This window comes from Astatotilapia calliptera, chromosome 19, assembly GCF_900246225.1.
Source record: "Astatotilapia calliptera chromosome 19, fAstCal1.2, whole genome shotgun sequence".
Lineage (NCBI taxonomy): Eukaryota > Metazoa > Chordata > Actinopteri > Cichliformes > Cichlidae > Astatotilapia > Astatotilapia calliptera.
Genome location: NC_039320.1, coordinates 4,792,801 through 4,798,846, shown reverse-complemented (window position 1 = coordinate 4,798,846; position 6,046 = coordinate 4,792,801). Strand labels below are relative to the sequence as shown.

At 39.7% G+C, this 6,046-nt stretch overlaps 1 long non-coding RNA gene across 1 annotated transcript; it reads left to right on the top strand.

Moving 5' to 3' along the window:
- The first annotated feature begins 265 nt into the window (after window positions 1–265).
- On the top strand, window positions 266–5,520 carry LOC113011599 (uncharacterized). The gene is made up of 3 exons (XR_003270592.1): window positions 266–294; window positions 2,510–2,697; window positions 5,489–5,520. It is a non-coding gene; the product is annotated as an uncharacterized LOC113011599 (long non-coding RNA).
- Window positions 5,521–6,046: the final 526 nt, after the last annotated feature.

The following is a 6,046-nucleotide window of genomic DNA, read 5'->3' as shown; positions in this document are numbered from 1 at the left end:
TGTTCATGTTACAAATACAGCAGAGCTGATCTGGGATCAGTGTGTTCACACCTGCAGCTACAACAAGGTTTCATGTCTCCACACGTCAGCATGTGAACTTTACTCTGACTCAGTCTGAGCAGTCAGACGGCATATTTTTAAAGTTAACACATCAGCACACACAGAGCTGAGCCCCTCCCACCTGTGCTGAGTTTCAGGTGGAGTCCCGCCTCCTTCCAGGAAGCAGCTCACCTGTGTGTCCGTGTTTAGTGTCCAGGTGTGGAGTGGAGCTTGTTGTTGGTGTGTGAAGAAACTGTAAGTTTGCTTTGTTTCCTCCTTTAACAGTTTGTCTTTAGGAACTTTACTGTTTGTTCAGCTCGTGTTTGATTTCTTCACACAACAAACTGTGTGTGTTTGTATTTCCGGTCTCTCCATTAAAGTCAGTGTGTAACGTTTTCCAACAAGGCCGAGTGTCTCCGCCATTTTCTGGCCTTGTGTGATCAGAGTCCGGGAATCAGACTAAACACACTGAATGTGGCCTGAGCTCAACCAGAGAGCCGCTGAGCTCCGGATGTTTTTATTTACACGCACAGCAGGAGACAGAGAGCGCACTTTGTAAATGAATACTTCGTATAGATGTGTGTTAGATACAGGTTCAACATGTCGGTCTTAAAAATACTGCGTCACAAACTGTTGGCTCCTCTCCAACAGGAAGAAGTGTTACAAAACACACAAAACTGAACTAAATTAACTAAATTATTGAGAACGATCAATGAAATGATTTTGGAAAACTGATTAACATTTTACAGGAAATGGCCTGTTAGTGTTGTTAGTTTGGCTAAAAAAAAAGACTGAGTCACTGCTTTCAAAAAGTTCAGTTTTTATCATAAAATCTACATTAATCTACGTCAGTCCAGCCTCTGACCCCGTAAATATATAATAAATAAAAAATCAAATATAAACTGAAACAAGCAAACTCACCGTGGAAACTAACTGAAACTAAACAGAATTAAAAACACAAAGTGAAAAAGAAATGCAAATAAAAACTAATTAAAAATTACAAAACTACAAAACCTTGCTGTCTGTGGATATGTTTTGGGTGGAGGTTTCAGCCACCACAGACGTCTGCCTTCATTTGTCTGTAAGTCAGTGAGATCATTTAAAGATGGTTACATATCTGCCACAGTGTTAATTTAAAGTTCTCACCCTTTGTATTCAGAGGCAGCAGGTGGAGGGACAGCAGAGGACTTTGTTTTTTAAAACAAATTTGATTCAGCAGGTCGGCCTCTGTTAAAAATATCACGAACTGTCGGCTCAGACTGTTCACACTGAAACAAAGATGGAGGATAAAACATGTTTTACATTTCTCAGACTGAACAAACAGTTACTGTATTAAGTTTAAAACACTGTTAATAAATTGGAACATTTAAAGATGCTTCAGTCACGGTTTTTATATTAATAGTAAGTCAGATGTTGAGCTTTGACATGTAAAAAGTTTTTCTTTTTTCCTGGTGAGGAAAAAAGTTTGAAAAAAAATCAGTTTAAAGTTTTATATATACATATTTGATTTGTACGGGACTCATATTTTAATACTAAAGTAAACCTTTTGTCTTCTGTCTGTACTAAATACCAGATATTAAAGTGCAGATGTTACAGATGTTTATATATTTTATTATGAAACGGAACAAATGAACAGTTCAGCACAAACAAACGTTAACATGTAGATATTGTACTAAACTGCAGTGAATATGAACTCAAACTTTGACTTTTAGAAGATTAAACTTTATAGTGACGTGTAGGAGAGGAACAGATGAACACGAACTTTGATATTTGAATACAAACGAGTGATTCTGAGGATTTTTTTTTCTCACCTCTCATCATCTTATAATATATTTGCTTATTCTTCATAAACAGTAAAAAAAATCAGATCAGTGGATCTATTTTACCGTTTTAATGGCAGAATGGACAGAAGTTTTATATCTGTGTTTATTTTTGAGGGGATCACTGTATATCAGTACTGTTATAGTTTAATATTATTTCTGTACAACTGCTTCAGCAAAAAAGCTTAAAGTTTGAAACCAGGAGTTTCCATAGTGAGTTAAAAATATTTGCACAGCAGCTCCGAGAACTTTTATCAATATTTCTTTGAATCCTCTAAATTTCATTCATAGGTGTTGGACTGTTCATGATTTATTTAAACTCATAAGTGGGTGCAGCAGCTGAGCTTTGACCTGTGAGCTGCAGCTTAAGCTTCTTTTATGGTTCAGTGTTTAATGTGTAAACTGTTTATCACTGCAGAGACGCCTACAGGCTATCTACTGTTCAAAAGTGAATTGTTATATACAGTGTGGCAGCTGACCTTTGACCTGTGAGCTTCAGCCTCTTTGCTGAGTGTTTAATGCTCATCTATTGAAGCCTGCAGACACACCCACATATCATCTGATTCGTTCTCAGGGTTGTTTTCTGTGTGTTGGAGTTGGAACAGAAACCTGCTCCAAGATAATGATTGATCAAATTAATATCACATAAGGTGCAGCAGCTGACCGTTGACCTGTGAGCTTCAGCCTCTTTGCTGGTGTGAAGTGTTTAATGTGACGCAGTCTGCAGACACAGACGACTGCTGACGGAGAAGAAGCAGAGGATTTTCTCTGTTTCTACACAGACCTGGTCCAGGCAGCAGAGAGCTGCAGAGTGAAGACGTTCATTGGAAGAAGCTGAGTAAGTTCAACGTCCTCTTTGAATCCTGGATCAGGAAGTGAATATTTGGTGTTTAAATAAGGTTTCTGTCTTTGACTCAGCCTGCTGTCACTTTGTTTCAGAGAGAAAAGGAGATTTTAGATTAACTGGTGTTCCTGCTGCTCCAGCATTAAAGCACAGTATAGGTGACTGCGCTGATGCCTGTTTATAATTTCACCAAAGCTAATAAACTGTTGGCTAAATTTTCTTGTTTTCAGATGTAAACAGAGGTGAGAGGAGCAGATAATAAGGATTAAATATTATGCTGAATAACTAAATTCTGCTAGTCTGTGACGTAACTCCCAGCAGCATCGCCTCATTTCTTTGACCTTGACCTAGCTAAGCTAACATGAGTTAGCTTAGCTAGCAGAGCAGCTATCTCTGCTGTCTGTCATGTGACCGACTCAAGTGTGTGTAGTAGACTTGTTAGCATAGCTAGCAGGCTGAAAGAAGCTAGCAAACTGTGTGAACACTTTGTAAGAGGTGAGCAGTGAAGGATAAGGAGCTCCTCCAAATGCTGATAATGCACTTAACCTGAATTTACTGCTTGTTACATTATATGTGATGTTCAGTCAAAAACAATTACTTAAATTAACATTATTATTAGTAGTAGTATTAGTATTAGTATTTGTTTATTATTCATGACATGGCTCCCTACTGTAGTGGTTTGAACAACTGATCTGTGGTTATTGTGTCCCTGCAAATTCAACAATGCGCCTCAATGCAAAGCATCAAACAAATATTTTTATTATCAAGTCCTACTGGATGAATCACCGTAGCTCTGACAGTGAAGCACACTCATTTTTATTGGTAGTCACCTTGTAAGCAATGTTCCCTCTAAGCTGCGCACTGTTGGCACGGTCTCTGCGCAGAGAAAATCTGTATTGAGCACACAAAAAGAATTCTAACCTGAATTGAAATTAAAGTAAACCAATCAAAACATGGCATTTAGTTGTTAAGAAACGGAGTGACGGCGTGTTTGAGATGTGAGAGATTTGAGACGTTTAGAGCAAATCTTGTGTAGTTAGTGTGTAGTTAGTGTGTAGTGTAGTCAATAGTGTTGTTGTGTGTGTCAGAACAATGAGGCGACTGCTGAGTGTTACAGGTGTTACAGCAGTGATACATCTGCTGTTGTCAGGCCTGCAGGTATCAGGCTGTTGTTCTCCTTCATCTCATAGTGGACAGAAATTATTTTTTGGAGCGGCACAAATAATTTGTGTGGCATCAGATTTGATGCAGAACAGCTGATTGTTCTGTAAATAGTTTGAAATGTTTATTTAAAAAAAAACACCTTGGCTGTAGTTTTTTGCAGTAAACAGCTGCAAAAAACTCTGTTTGCAAAACTCAGTTACTTTTTTGAAGAAGTAACTATATAATTAACTGCCCAACATTGGTCATTATTTACTGTATGTTGCAGACAGAGTTACAGACTCTCTCCCAGACCACAGACTCATAATACAAGTCAGAGCTTTATTTAAAGAAAGTTGTGTTTTCAAAATTGAAGTTCAAGTTATTTTTCCTTCCAATAGTGTTAACATGCTACAGGTCATGAACAAGATTTTCTTTTTTAACTTTCATTGTAAGTGGGCTAAAGCAGTTAATTAAAAGTAGTTTAACAGAAATGTAAACGCTGTAAATTGATTATTTTAATAAACATGTAACTTGGATGGATTCGACGCTGGCGTGACCACAGTGCACACGTCTAATGTCGCTCACAGTGGATCGCTCAGGGAGGTTGTGTGTTCGCTCAGACAAGTGAAACATTAGAGGGAACATTGCTTGTAAGTGCAAGCTTTAAACTCTCATGGATGAGTAAAACTCATTAGAAACACTGGCGAGCAGTAAGTGAATAACAGGTCTGACAGCAGCAGCAGGGACGGTGCTGTCATAGTTTAACGTGGAGTCTGTTTGCACTCAAACAGTGAAGAGCAAAGAAAAGAACTTTAATGGTTCTGGGTCCCTTTGACCAAGCACTTTGCATTTTTTGTATTATGGTTTATGGTTCTGGTTCATTTACAGTCTTATTTATGCTGCTTTGAGTTTCTTATACTTCCTGTTTAGTTCCTTGATCATTAGATTCCCTCTGTGTCTCTGTGTGTCTCTGTGTGTCTCTGTGTGTCTCTGTGTGCCTCTGTGTGTGTCTGTGTGTCTCTGTGTGTGTGTGTTTGTGTGTGTTTGTGTGTGTTTGTGTGAGGCCTGGTGCTCCATTCTATATTTCCTCAGCCTGTCATGTCTCTCTTGTCTCCTCTTTCCCTCACTCACTCTCGTCTGCCTTTCCTCCACTCCTCTGTCAAGCTCACGTGTCAGTGTTGCGTTCCTTTGTTTGCTGTTTTATTGTGAAAGTCTTGCATTCTTTGTTCAGTGTGTTTCATTTTTCCTGTGAAGGTTCTCAGTCATCCAGGTCATCATAGTTGAAGGAGCTTGGAAAGAAAAGCATCTGGACTTCTATAAGTTGCTTGAAGATGTTTCGCCGTTATATTTGGGTCCTACCCTGTCTGCATTATGCAGCTAGTTCAAGACCAACATTTTTCTAGTTTCCCAAACAGTGAATCAGTGTGTGTCAGTGAATGCATCGTGTGTGCTTCAGGCTCCATCTAGTGGACTGATAGCAGAGCAGCTGATGGCAGCTTCCTCTGCCTCACACTGCTGTCTGACTGCATCCAGCTGACACTGAGATGAAGCAGGAAAGAAGCAGCTGATATTTGGACAGCACACATGATGAAAGGAGGATTTCAGCTGATGTGCACATGAATGATTTGTGTTTCCTCTGCAGGTAGAAAGTGTGTGTGAGCTGAATTGAGCAGCATGGATCAGTGTGAGGACAGAGAGGAGGGAGCCCCTCCCTCTAAAAGCACTCTGTGTGGGGAACATGAGAGCCAGACCAAAGCTCAGAGGTGAGATGACCATCTCTAACTGTCCATGACTCTTCTCCATGTCACAGCTCAGCACTCACATCACTGCTGCATCATTATTCACAGGAACCAGCCTGGACCTCCACCCAGCTCTGTGTCCTTACAGAGTGACCGGTCTGAAGATCGTCCCATTAATTTTAAAGTCCAGCCTGTGTCTGCTGCAGAGAGGTGAGCTGTTAGCAACATGAACTCTTTGATTAAACTGCTCGATGTTGTTGGATATAAACTACAAACACGTCGTTCCCTCAGTCCCATTTAAACTGTCTTTTAAAACAAGCCTTTGGTTTCTAAACAACTGAAAACCCACTTCAGCAAACAGGAAGTGATCAGAGCGTCCGTCCACTTCCTGTCAGGCCCTGCAAACATTTCATATTGAAGAAAAGTAGCTGACATCTCACATTTTTACTCCACCACATTCA